The sequence below is a fragment of the Aotus nancymaae genome, unplaced genomic scaffold, assembly GCF_030222135.1.
Source record: "Aotus nancymaae isolate 86718 unplaced genomic scaffold, 86718_ANA_hifiasm-v0.15.2.pri h1tg000036l, whole genome shotgun sequence".
Classification (NCBI taxonomy): Eukaryota; Metazoa; Chordata; class Mammalia; order Primates; family Aotidae; genus Aotus; species Aotus nancymaae.
The window spans coordinates 39,218,734-39,233,302 of record NW_026988450.1 but is presented as its reverse complement, the minus strand read 5'-3'; the positions used below and the strand labels follow the sequence as shown (position 1 = coordinate 39,233,302).

At 37.4% G+C, this 14,569-nt stretch overlaps 1 protein-coding gene across 1 annotated transcript in view; it reads right to left on the bottom strand.

The window, feature by feature from the left end:
* Nucleotides 1-14,569, bottom strand: part of NECAB1 (N-terminal EF-hand calcium binding protein 1) — a 714,313-nt gene that overhangs the window by 313,908 nt on the left and 385,836 nt on the right. The window contains exon 3 of the mRNA XM_064384351.1: nucleotides 9,201-9,290. The gene's annotated coding sequence lies outside the window, so the exon portion shown is untranslated. The remainder of the gene's footprint in view (nucleotides 1-9,200; nucleotides 9,291-14,569) is intronic.

The following is a 14,569-nucleotide window of genomic DNA, read 5'->3' as shown; positions in this document are numbered from 1 at the left end:
GTCCCTCAAAGTCTTACTTTAGTATTAACTCAAAAGCCCACAGTCCAAAATCTCATCTGAGACAAGACAAGTCCCTCTGCCTATGAGCCTGTAAAATCAAAGATACATCCCAGATACAATGGAGTACAGGCATTGGATAAATACATCTGTTCCAAATGGGAGAAATCGGCCAAAATGAAGGGTCTACAGGCCCCATACAAGTTCAAAATCCAGTGTGCAGTCAAATCTTACAGCTCCAAAATGATTTCCATTGACTCCATAATCTCACAATCAGTTCACACTGATGCAAGAGGTGGGTTTCCATGGTCTTTGGAAGCTCCACCTTTGTGGCTTTGCAGGGTACAGCCCCCCTCCTGGCTGCTTTCACAGGCTGGTGTTGAGTGTCTGGATTTTCCAGATGCATGGTTCAGGCTTTCGGTGGCTCTACCATTCTAGGGGCTGGAAGACAACGGCCCTCTTCTCACAGCTCCACTAGGCAGTGCCCCAGTGGGGACTCTGTGTGGGGGCTTCCACCCCACATTTCCCTTCTGCACTGCCCTAGCAGAGTTTCTCCATGAGGGCTCCACCCTTGCAGCACCACTCTGCCTGGACATCTGGACATTTCTATACATCATCTGAAATCTTAAATGGTGGATCCCAAACCTCAGTTCTTCACTTCTGTTGCATCCACATGCTCAATACCATGTGGAAGCTTCCAGGGCTTAGGGCTTGCACCTGCTGAAGCCACAGCCAGAACTGTACATTGGCCCCTTTTAGCCACAGCTAGGATGCAGGGCACTAAGTGCTGAGACTGTGCAAAGCAATAGGGCCCTGAGTCCAACCCACAAAACCACTTTTTCCTCTTAGGCCAGCCTGTGATGGGAATGGCTGCTGTGAAGACATCTGACATACACTGGAGATATTTTCCCCATTGTCTTGGTGATTACCATTTAGCTTATTGTTACTTATGCAAATTTCTTCAGCAGGCTTGAATTTTTAAAAAGAAAATTGGTTTTTCTTTTCTATTGCATCATCAGGCTGCACATTTTTCAAACTTTTATGCTCTGTTTCTCTTTTAAACGTTAAGTTCCAATTCCAAATCATATCTTTGTGATACAAAAAAACTGAATGCCTTTAATAGCATCCCAGTCACCACTTGAATGATTTGCTGCTTAGAACTTTCTTTTGCCAGTTGCCCTAAATCATCTCTTTCAAGTTCAAAGCTCTACAAACCTCTAGGGCAGGGCAAAATGCTGCCATTCTCTTGGCTAAAACAAAGCAAGAGTCACTTTTGTTCCAGTTCCCAACAAGTTCCTCATCTCCATCTGACACCACCTCAGCCTGGACTTTATATTGTCCATATCACTATCAACATTTTGGTCAAAGCCATTCAAAAATTCTCTAGGAAGTTCCAAACTTTCCCACATTTTCCTGTCTTCTGAGCTCTCCAAACTCTTTCAACCTCTGCCTGTTAGTTCCAAAGTTGCTCCCACATTTTTGGGTATCTTGACATCAGCATGCCACTCTCAGTACCTATTTACTGTATTAGCCAGGTCTCATACTGCTAATAAAAATGTATCTGAAACTGGGTAATTTATAAAAGAGAGACTTAATTGACCTTTATTCCCACATGGCTGGGGAGACCTCACAATCATGGCGGAAGGCAAATGAGGAGCAAAGTCAGGCCTTACATAGTGGCAGTCAAAAGAGCATGTGCAGGAGGACTCCCCTTTGTAAAACCATCAGATTTTGTGAGACTTATTCACTATCACTAGAACAGCATGGGAAAGACCTGCCCCCATGATTCAGTTACCTCCCACCAGGTCCCTCCCATGACATGAGAATTATGGGAGCTACAATGCAAGATGAGATTTGGGAGAGGACACAGCCAAACCAATCAGAGTTGGGAAAAAAGCCAATGACTGCTCTAACTTCCTGCTGACAGGGGACTTAGTTGAGATAGGGTTTAGCACAGGGTAAGAGAAATGAAGCTGCTTTGCAGCTGACTGCATCCCTAATATAACAAGCAAAAGTTCTGCCTTCAGGAGTTCTTGTAGAATTGATCTGAAGCCCTCAGAGATTCTGATGAATAGCCCCAACAACCAGTCAGGTGTGGGCTTGTTAGAAGAGAGAGATTTGGATCAGAGGTTGTTAGACAAAGGAAAGAGTAAATTTAAATATAGCATACCATATCTTCTATAGTCAGTTTTTTAGGTCTAAGACTAAATCTGTTAAACAATTGTGTCTCATTTCAGGAGGTTGTATTGTAGATGGGCTAGGCCTCTATATATGATGAAGGCAAATGTTTTTAATAAAAGTCACTTTTATAGAAATAAAAGAAAAGCAAAGGTTAATGTTGGGCACAATTTATCCAGATATTAGACTCAAAGCATTTTTAATTACAGAGGAAACAGGTGGTGGCAATCTGATATGATATGTTTTTCTTGCCTGTATTACAAGGAATAAGTTCTAGTTTTCAGGGTCTTAGGAAAAAGGTAGTAGCAATTTCATTGTCAGAAAAATTTGAAAATGTTAAGTTTGGGGACTTGTAGCCTGGAAAGAATTCAAGATTCATTCAAATTGCAGAAAATAATAAAAACCCCCAAGATTCAGTCCAAATTGCAGAAAATAATAAAAACCCCCAAACAGTAGACAAGACTAGAACCTAAAAACAAGATGTATAAGTTTTATTTATTTGAAACATAATTTTTTTCTCTCCAGTTTCTATTTTATTAATGACAAATCATAGTAGGACAACTTTATTTGCAAAATAAGTCTAAGTCTTTTTATATTTGGCCTGATTATTTGCATAAAGTACAGCAAGAACAATTATTTGCCATATAAGCTTTCTAAACATTGGCTTTGCTGGAACTTTTTAAAATAAGGAATTGTAGATTTGAACTTTTAAAGCCTTGAGCCCAGCCATGGATTTTTCTGTGCCTGCAAATACCTATATGAATTTTTTTTTTTTTTTTTTTTTTTCTTCTCAAGGTCCCAAGATAACCTGAGGCTCCTGGGCCTGTCAGAAACTGATTTTTTTTTTTAATCATCGATCAGGAACCCTGTATAGGGACTAGGTAAACAAAGTATGAGGTTAATTTTTTTTAAGGGGCTTTTATCAGTTCTATAAGTCAACTTAATTCCTTAAAGCAGTCTATTTATATCTGAAAGCATTCCATTCTAGTCAAAGCCTTGGTAAAATAACCAATGGTGTCTTGTCATAAAAGAAAACAGATTTTTATTGAACTTATGAAGTAACAACACTGTTATAAATTAAGTATATGCTTACAAATAGTTTTTAAATTCTGGAGAAATAACATAAAGAAAAAGAAATATGTCTTAACTTTTACTCCCATGAGTATATTTTGTAAATAGCTCAAAAGAAAAAAGGTTTTTACACTCTGCAAAACAAAAGAATTAGCAGTGTTTTAAATGAAGTGTCATATTATTTCAGTCCTTTTTTTTTTTTAAAAAAAAAAAACAGAGTCTCCCTAAATTGCCCAGGCTGGTCTCAAATTCTTGGACTCAATCAGTCCTCCTGCCTCAGTCTCTCAAAGTGCTGGGATTACAGATGTGAGCCACTGCACCTGATGTTGGTCTTTTATTAATTCAGTCCATGCAATTCCTGTTTTGCCCAATATCAGACCAGCAGTCCTCATGAACACACTAGCTCTCTATGACAGTCCTGGAAGTTGTTTCTGTTCTTGTTGTTGTTTTGTTTTGTTTTAATGGCACAGTCTCTTAAAGTTATCAGAAACCTGCATTCAAGAGCACTCATTAGGATCTTAACAGCTGGTTATAAACCACCTTTTGAAAAGGATCAAAACAAGACGGTTACCCTTGGAAGACAAAAGTCAGGACAGCCACAGTTAAAGATGCAACCAAAAAGGAAATCTGGTCAATTTTATGGCACATAACCATATAGTAATTATTATTATTTATTACATATACTCAGACATATCAGAATTATAGGAAATTTATATCATTTTGGATCACACAATAACATGTTTATTGACTGTAGCCAGAAGAAACTTGAGTACCATTTTATACTTGACAATGCTTTCTGTATAATTTTAGTATACCAAATAAGTCAAACATGTCTTTTTTGGACTTCAGGGGACCTAATATTTAAAAAGTTAATGAGGTAAAAAAAAATAAGTCAGAATTTGATTTTGGAATGTTTGTCAAATATCAAAGGTTTTATACTTTACAAGATAGAATTCCAGGTCACTGTAAATCATTTATTTAGCCAAAATAATTATTTAAAATTTCAAAAAGGTAAAAATCTTTACTCATTAATAGAGAGGAGTCTCAACTTGTTAAACAACACCAACATAGCATGAAGCCAACTGAATCTGTCTTTTCTCTCTCCCCTGTATTAGGGTAACAAATAAAATTTTTAATTTCTTAATATTATGAAAATTGTATGTAAAATAGAAAGCCAAATTTTACTTTTGCATTAGTGTATTCTTAATGTTAAACTCAATTTTTAATAACATTTTATAAACAAATCCATCCAATTTTAATTAGTTTAACTATAAGGTAAAATTTTTATAATCCTTTCTAATTTTTTGTTAAAGGGCAGACTAATGCTCTAAGGAAACTCTGTTATTTAGACAGATGGACCTAGATTCTGGCCCTGTATCAGTATACTCTTATTTTAATACTTTAATTTATGGAAAAACTAATAGCCTTTTAATTTTGGCCAACTTGCTTACGTGCAGAATTTTTAAAAAGCCAATTAATTACAGTTCTTTTATGTATTTTCGTAGCAAAATATATACCCAGTACATATAAATAGGCAGGCAGAAGCAGATCTGGTAGGGAAATGAGATTATTACTATTATTATAATTTTGAGACAATGTCTCACTCTGTTGCCCAGGCTGGAGTGCACTAGCACAATCATGGTTCACTGCAGCCTTGACCTTCTGAGCTCAAGCAATCCTCCCACATCAGTCTCCCAAGTAGCTGGGACTACAGGTGCACACCACCATGCCTGGCTAATTGTGATAAGATTCTTTATTTGCCAGTTTTTAAGTTTTTCTTTTTGACCTCAGACTATTCATCTCTTGATTATCTGTTCCCTGACCTAAATAATTGTCAGCCAGGCAATTCGAAATTTGTGTTTTTAATGGTATAATTTTTAGGTGAAACAAAATAGATAATTTATATTTTATAAATTTATTTATTTCCACACCAAAGGAAAATGGTGTGGACAAAAGTTTAGTCAAGATGACCAGGAAAAACAGACACTCTTACACAGATTTTTTAAAGATCTAAGTTTCTTGATTGGATTATTGGCTTTAGGGTGGAGTCTTTTAGGAAACAGGCCAGGAAAGCATGCAGTTTTTTAGGGCCTAATAAGCAGGCACAGCTGGAATGCAAAACGGATCCCCAAGATTAAGGATCTAATTTTTACACCAAAACCTAGCTTTCCAAAAGAGGGAAATACTACAAGACAAGACAGTGCAATGATTCCACAGTGTATCTCATTGAAAGGACATTTCTCCTAGGCCATGGGGCAACTCAACGCCAATCAGTCTACGCGATAGTCACCCATCTTCCATTCCGTACCCTCTAAGTGTTTACAAGCATGCTTTCTGTATTTAAACATACAAAGAAAGGCGTACCTTCCTTTAGTGATATCATTCACTGTAAGCAACTGACATCAGCCATTTAAAAAAGCATACCTGTTATCTAGCTGTTATACATTCAGGTTAAATTTTCTCATAATGCAAAGTAATCCTTGTGCCCTCAAAGGTAAAAAAGTTTAGATACAGTGGAAGGAGGGACAAACAGGAGTAAATGAGAAACAATTCGGTTGACTGAGAAGTTTTTACAGAGGGAGAGCAAGAGCCTTAAAACAATATCTGTACCCATACAGTCCAAATTAAGTCAATTTCAACTACAAAGGTTTCAAAAAAATCCTTAAATTTTTTTGTTACCAGATTTCAGCAGGAACAAACAGTGGATACTTTTGGCTTTTGAATTTTTTACCAAAGGTAACCTCCCACATAAAGTTAATAATCCTAAGGCTATGACTTAACCACAGACACATGAGGTGTCTCCAAAGAGATGGCAAGTGAGCTTTACAAGATCTAAAATCACCCTAAAGGTAGCTCAGGGAAAGAAAAATTCAAGACAGGGTATCAGAAGCTGTACATGGAGGAAAAAATAATAAATGGCAAAAGTCCCATAAGTTTTAAACCAGAAAGAACTCATTCCCTAATCTGGGAATTGAACCCAGGCCACCACTGTAAAAGGGCAGTGTTTTAGCTACTGAGCTACAACATGGGACAATTGTCATTGTGCTCACAGAAGGAGCCTAGTGTGGTCATTTTTAAGCTTGTAAAGGATTTTAACTGCTCAAAAGAATTCTTAAGGCTAGTCGTGGAATAAACCTAAAAATCCTTTCCCTCCAAATGGCAGAGATCAAGAGAGTGCCTCCATATGTTACAAAGTCAAGTTTTTAAGGACGCAAAACAAGACAAAAGGGAAACCTCATGATTTTGTTTCAGGATGTGCAGCAAAGTTTGTATCTGACCCGTCTTCAGGGTGGGCTCGAACAGTGGGTTTATAGAGGTCTTAGGCCCACAGTCTATCCTGTGGTAACCCTCTTCATGATAGAACAACACAGAAAGACAAATTTATAGCACAAAATACACCAGATTTGCTACAGCCTAACACTAGCCTCACAAATCCTTTTTCCTATTAATCAAAACCTTGCAGAGGAGACTTGTTTCTTACCATTCATTCAACAAACTGGTTTGCTCAGTTAGAGGCCAGAAGCCTGACTGGGAAGAAATTCTTACCAGTTTTTTCCAGTTTGACAGGTTTCCAGGTTCCTTTTCTCTGAGTGACTTTGGTGACCACGTTTGCTGTGCCATAGATACAGGGGCCAAGCTGCATTACAAAAGAAAGTCACCCTTCTCCACTTCATGGAGCCATAGGCAAAAGCCTCTCAATTTTCATGGGGGAGCTGAATTAACACCTCTCATTCTGACTGGAACAAAATACACATAACAAAACACAGACACCAGTCAGCACACTTAGCACTTGAGTATCAACCTGGCAGGCCTCAGAGTTGCTCCTATTGGACCTTGTCATCTTTGATCTGCTCAAAGTGAGGTCAGGTGATCTCTGACAAGGAGTTTCAACAGGCGGTCTCTGAGCAAGATGGAAGAGCAGATGATCACCCTGAGTTAGACCTGTTGAGCTCCTGCTAACAATTCCTTCAAGGCTTACTGAATGCGAGCTGCCAAACAAACTAGGAAAGGCTGCTGGACTTCAATCAGCAATTCCTTCAGAGATCTCCTCTACATCAACACATACAACAAATTAAAGACAGACATAAGACCTTCAAAACCAGATTCCAAACCAGAATAATACTCCTCCAAACAGGTCCCCTATTCTCCATACCTCTCGGGACAAATCTCCCCAAAGCAAGGCTCTTCCTATAATCTAGGGAGAGCCAAACAGTCCCCATAATGGGCTACAGAGCCAGACAGTCCCTGTGATGGGGATACATACAGTGCCTCTAGAGAGGCCAACAGATCAAGAGAAGTAAGTAGTGTTGATAGTGCCTGCAGTACTCACCAATATTTCTCCATTGCAATTAGATTCATGCACTATGGATCAACATTACCCTGCTGGTAGCTGTAGTGCCAGACATAGCTCTTAGTCCAATAGATTGAGGTGGCCACTTGGGCTGGCCTCCAAACCCATCACCAGTAATGGGCTGCCAAACTGCAGGCAGGTGCCCACAACAGCTATCCCAGATGAGCTCCCAAATATGTAACTACCCAATGGGTTCTTTCACTCTACTGAGATGAAGCTAATTTATCAAGACAGGAGAATTGCAACAGAGAAAGAGTTCAATACACATAGACCCAGCTAAACAGGAAACTGGAGTTTCCTGTTTACTCAAATCAGCCTTTTACTACTCAAATCAGCCTCCCTAAAAATGTGGAGGCTAGAGTTTTTCAAAGATAGTTTGCTGGGCAGCAGCTAGAGAATGGAGAATACTGACTGGTTAGGGATGCAATCATAGGGGTATGAAAAATGGTCTTCGTGCATTGAGTTCACTTCTGGGCAGGATTCACAGGATCAATTGAGTCAGAATCACAGGTTCAAATAGGAACACCTCGTTGTCAAAAATGCAAAAGCCTGAAAAGACATCTCAAAGGGCCAGTCTTCCATTTTATAATAGTGACGGTATTTACAGAAGTAATTGACAAAGTTGTAAATCTTATGACTTCCAGAAAAATGTTGGACAATTATTTAACTGTTCATATATTTTAGCAGAATTTAGGCCCTTCTCATTTTCTTTTAATCTAGTGTACATATATTAGTTTTATAAAGGTGGTTTAGTTTTGGGAAGGGCTATTATTATTTAAACCATAATCTAAATTTTTCTCCTAGCTAGCTTGGTCCACACCCAGGAATGACCCAGTTTGGAGATCAAAGACAGAATGGAGTTGGTTAGATTGTCGTAATTTTACTGTCATAATTTTTTCACTGTTATAATTTTTGCAAAGGCAGTTTTGGTGGTAGGGATGCAGGGCACTGGGGGTGGGAGAGGTTAAACTAGAGTTGGAAAGTATGCTACAGCTAGTGATTGCTGAATTGAATTTGGAAGAAAAAGCACAAATTGTCCAAGGGAAAAGGAAGAAGGGTGTTTTAAAGGCAAAAGCACAGGAGAGAATGGCAAGTAGTTCAGTATAGTTAAAACATGGAGGTCTAGAGCGGGTTACTGAACTCAGGCTGGAGTTTTGCATATAGGTGCATGTGTGTGTGTGTGTATATCTGTGTGTTATAACACGTATATACATAGAATAATGTAAAATATTAAGAATTAACAAGTATGGGTTTTACATGTATCGATGAGGTGATATTAAAGTGACAATTGGGTCTGCAATTTAAATCATACTCATAGCAGTTTGGAGAACTGAAGAGGGTCAAAAGTACCAGTCTAAAGACTGGCTAGAGAAGAAATAATGAAGGCCAAAAATAAGACATGACACAAATATAGGAAGTGGTTCTATTCGAGAGCCATTAATCTACAGAAAATAAATTTGGCAAAGATAGGATGAAATGTGTCAAAAGAGGGAAGAAGCTATGATGACTTCTCAGTTTTTGGAATGGATGGTGTCTTAGTCTGTTTTGTACTGCTATATCAGAAGCAGTGTGATTTATAAAGATCAGAAATTTATTGGCTCACGGTTCTGAAGGCTGGGGTCTAAGGTCAAGGCTGGCAGATTTCGTGTCTAGTGAGGCCATTCTCTTCTTCCAAGATGATGCTTTGCAGACTCTGGAGGAGAGAAAGGCTGGTTACTCACAGGGCACAAGGCAGAAGGACCAAGAGACAAAAAGAGGTTGAACCTATCCTTTTATAACAGCATTAACTCTACCCAATCACCTCTTAAATGTCCCACCTCTTAATGCTGTTACAATGGCAATGAAATTTCAACATGAGTTTTGGATGGGACACACATTCAAACTATAGCAGATGGTGACATAAGTATGAGCAATTTGGAGGCAGAGGAAACAATATTTTATTTGAAATGCCAATGCGCCATGGAAATCAAGAGACACGGCAAGTGGACTTATAGATCTGAAACTCAAGAAGAGATAGGGGCTGGAGATAAAAGTTTGAAAATTTATCAACATCCATAGGTGATATTTGAAGTGTTTTGTGTGGATTTAGTACCAAATGAGAAGAAATGGTAATTAAGAGTAGGGCCAGGTATGAGAGTCCCAGAAAGGAGTCTGATAAATACTACAGAGAGGCCAAATGTGTTAACTTAAAAACACTGATTGAGTTTGACAGTTTCATAAGTCATTGGTAGTTTGCCGGCAGTAATTGCAAGCAAGTTGGGAATACAGAAGCCTTGCCACAGTGCTGAGTTGTGAATGCGAGATGAGGAAATGTAGACTGCGCTGGATAAGCTTAGCAGTGCAGTGGAAGAATACAGTATAAACATTGAGGCTTGTTACAAAGGGGCCTGCTTTTCAAAGGGACTTGTATTTCTTTACGCTTTACTGTAAATTTTACACCTCTTTTGAAGTTTTTAATTAGGCTATTAATTATGTCATTGTAAGTGTTGGACAGTCAGACTGAGTTACAGAGGAAAAAGCAGTGGCTGAGTGGGAAAAGAAAAGAGGTAAGACTATAGTTCTCTCGTATTAAAGTCACCTGGAGAACTTTAAAAAAAAATAGCCCATCCTTGGCCCTTACCACCAATTAATCATATTTTCTCAAGGTAAGGCCTCGCCGTTGACATTTATGTAAGAGCTCCAGCTAATTCTGATGCCAGTGAGAATGTGAGAGTGGAAAACCCCTAAGGAAGAACTTTTCAGTTAAGATAACAGTGACGGAAGCCTGCTTAAATGAGGCTTCAGTGACTGCTATCTTAGAGAGAGAGATGAGCCTTCTATAATTTATGCTAGTGTGCTGTAACTCATTGATTAGAGATACCCTTAGCCTGTATCACAAGATACTGATATTATACAAGTAAATAGAGTATTGGTCTGGGAGGTAAGAAACAATACATTTTAATTCTCACTCTTGCCAGTTAGCTACATAATTTTGTGCAAGTAAAAAAATCTCCACATGTATACAGTGTGGAGGCTGAGATCCTTTACATAAGGTCCATTCCAATCAAAGTTTTTTTAGTTTTCAACTACTTTTTTAGCAGAATCATAACTCTATGGAACAAGTAATGGATTCATCCCCTAATTCCAACTCTAATTAATCTTAGGATGCTTTGTTAACATTTTTTTTTCATTTTTCTTTTCTTTTACAGACAGAGCCTTGCTCTGTCACCCAGGCTGGAGCACAGTGGCACAATCTCAGTTCACTGCAACCTCCACCTCCTGGGTTCAAGCATTTCTCTGCCTCAGCCTCCCAAGTACCTGGGATTACAGGCACTCACCACCAAGCCCGGCTAATTTTTTGTATTTTTAGTAGAGACAGGGTTTCACCATCTTGGCCAGGCTGGTCTTGAACTCCTGACCTCGTGATCCACCTGTCTTGGCCTCCCAAAGTCCTGGGATTACAGGCATGAGCCCTGGTGCCTGACTCAACCTTTTTATTCTTTAATTTCCCAGATAAGACTATCTTAAGATTCATATGCTAAAACACATCTGGTACCCTCCTTGGATAACTGCAGTGCTTAGAAAAAATTCATTCTGTGTTCTCTACCCTCAACATTTATACCCAGTGAAATTTATTTCAAAATTAGTTTAATTTTAGAAAAACCTGTTTTAGACCTGAAAGTAATGAAGATTATCTAATTCAGATTTTTCATGTCGAAAAAAGAGGATATTTCACAGGATGAGAGAAAGTTAGTGGCAGAGCATTTCAGCATTTCATTGTCCCATTCTGTGCTTTCTATGCTAATTAGCTCAATGGCAACAAGGGGCCAGCAGATGCAGTGACAGAACAGCATCCAGCCTGTGTGGCCGTGGTGATACGGGAGGCTCCAGAGCACCTTTAGAATTTCCTAATTTCATGAACGTTTTACTCCACAACCACTTAAATGTCATAGAATTTGATGAAAGCTGAATTCTTAAAAAGTATTAGGTTTCACAAAATTGAATATCGAATGATAAATTGAGACTTATGGTGTATATACGAGGTGTGTGTGTGTGTGTGCCAGCCACAATGCTTTAGTTTTAAATCTTTGCCACCATTGAAATAAAAATGAATTTTAGGGTATTTAGTTTAATTAATGACACTCAGGAAAGTTTTGTACATGTCAAAGTATATGTACTTTCTACTTAGCTAAAAAAGCAAAGTGTTTTTTAGAAATACAGAGACACTTATATGAAGTATCTGAAATGAAAGGAAAATTATTCCTAAGTAATAGTTGCAAGCCTTGTCTTATCTCCTGGCTGTGTATATAGGACATTAGGTCAGATATAAGATAATTTTTGCTCTACCATTACTTTCAAGCTTAAGAAATGATAAAGTTCTAGAGATGCGTATAGTCATAATATGCTTTCAGGGTTAAAATGTGTGCTAAACACTTAGAAGCAGATATTATAAATGGAATTTAGCTTACAAACCTTTTGTACTTATTGATTTGATAGATATAATTGGAAACAACAGAGGATTTATTCAAACAGATCAAAAGAAACAATTTTAATTGTAATACAATGGAAAAGTTGAAGTGTGTATAGGAACTACTTTTACCAGTCTTTAAATTTCAGTACTCAGTGAGTTAACTGATATCAAAGAAGTGAACCTTGATGTGCCTTTGGATCACAATTTTTGTGCTGCATGTCCCGCCACCACCAGAAGTTATAAAATAATAATAACATATGCAGAAGACTTAACCCATCCATACAAACACTTGAGAATTTCTTTTCTCACCACTCTGCTTTCTTTTAGTGACAGAATTAATGACCATTTCTGCAGGGCACACTGTAAGGAGGATCATACAGTGGCAAAAGAGGCCCAAATATTTTCACGAAGGTATACAAGATTAAGTAATTTACAATTATGTGGCCGGGCATGGTGACTCACGCCTGTAATCCCAGCACAAACTTTGGGAGGCTGAGGCGGGTGGATCACCTGAAGTCAGGAGTTCAAGACCAGCCTGGCCAACATGGTGAGACCTGGTCTCTACTAAAAATACAAAAATTACCTCGATGCGGTGGAGGGACACGCTTGTAGCCCCAGCTACTTGGGAGGCTGAGGTTGGAGAATCACTTGAACCTGGGAGGTGGAGGTTGCAGTGAGCCAAGATCGCACCACTGCACTCTAGCCTGGGTGACAGAGTGGGACCCCATCTCAAAACAAACAAACAACAACAACAACAAAAATTGCAATTATGTCTTTTTTGGGTGTCAGAGTTACTTTTGACTAATAAGTTAAGAATTAGCTTGTTTAAGTGCAGCTGTTGCCATTTAGTACCACTTGAGTATGTTGAATTTCTTGGCTACATACTTCTGACAAGTGAGCTGATTTAATTCGAGGTCGTTTAACCTCTGGATTGATAAAGCATTTTTTTAAAATTTTACTTTAAGTTCTGGGATACATGTGCAGAATATGCAGGTTTGTTACATAGGTATACATGTATCATGCTGATTTGCTGCACCTATCAATCACTGATAAAACATTTTTAAATTTTGTAATCAAATTAGAACTACCCTGCTTATTAAGATTTACTGTATTTCATATCACCCCTCAGAATAAAAAAGAAAACAAATGCTCTACTGCTTTTCTTATAGGGTTTATTATATATTTGTTATATATTTAAATGTCAGTTCTAACTTAACTGGGAATGAGTAAGCAGGACTGTGCCCTTATTGTGAGGTGAGAGAGGCCAGTAGAGTCACATCACATAGAGTTCTTTCAACTTATCCTATCAATGTAGTTTCCTTACAATAAATACTCCAAAGCATGGTTCTTGTTTTTTAATTAACAAAATGATGAAAAGATCATCTACAATAAAAATGTGTGAAGATGCTTAGGAAAGTTTTGAAAAGAAATTGTAAAGAAGGAATTCCTTTACCAAAATTTAATATGTAAAGTCATGGGAATCAGAAGAAATAGACTAATGAAACAGAAGAGAAAGTCTAGAATGAGACCCAGGTGTATTTAAAAGGTAATATCAATAAATTAGCATTTAGAAAACAAGTCATCTTTTGAAAAGTTTAAAGAAAAATTAGAGGTTTAAAATGAAAAAAATTAAATACAAGGTGCTACTATCAGAATGAAGGGGGATGGATAAATTTTAAATTTTTAACTTGAAAATCCAAGCCTTAATTCCACCCCCCTAAAATACTTAATTTTTTCTCAGCTATTATTCTATACATACTGTCTAATGCAGAAATATGTGTTTATTACATTTTATATTCCACTTTATTTAGTATTATATTCTTTCTTAGGTCTATGTAGTATTTTAAATTGTCATTTTAATTGTTTTTTTAACAGTCGTCTTTTTTTTTGCAGTTATAGATAATTCACAGCTAACAGTTTGGTGTAAAACACTTTGGAGTTTTTTCTCTTTCTGTACAAGCATATAAAAATATGTTTATATGCATTTGCCTCACTGACAATAATGGGATTGTGCTATATATACTATTATCTTTAAATTTTTTTGGCACACAATATATTTAGGAAACAAGATGATCTTTAAAATCACATTGTTTATTGTCAAGTTCAAAGAAACAAGGTCTGCTATGATTTTATTTGGAAATCGAATTGTAGAGAAGTCTTTTGTTCTAAATTAATTTCTAAGCTATATTTACAAACCTTCCTACTTTATCTATTTTGAAGAATGTACTGTTGCATATTATTTTAATTTCCAAAATCCAAAATCTTGACAGTAAAATCAGTAGTAGTATATTGGTTTACTTGATAACATTTACCATTTCACAGAGCAAAAGAAACAGCCAATTGTAGAAAGTCTCTTTTGCTTTTTCTGTCTAGCCTATGCACAATTGCTTTCCTTCTCTTCTTTTCTGGAGTAAACTAGGGACTCCAAATAGGGTTCTGCTGAAGCAGATATACGGAAATAGAATGTTTTATGGAGGTTTAAAGATGTCTGCTAAGGTACACTCAATTCTCTTGCTTCAACA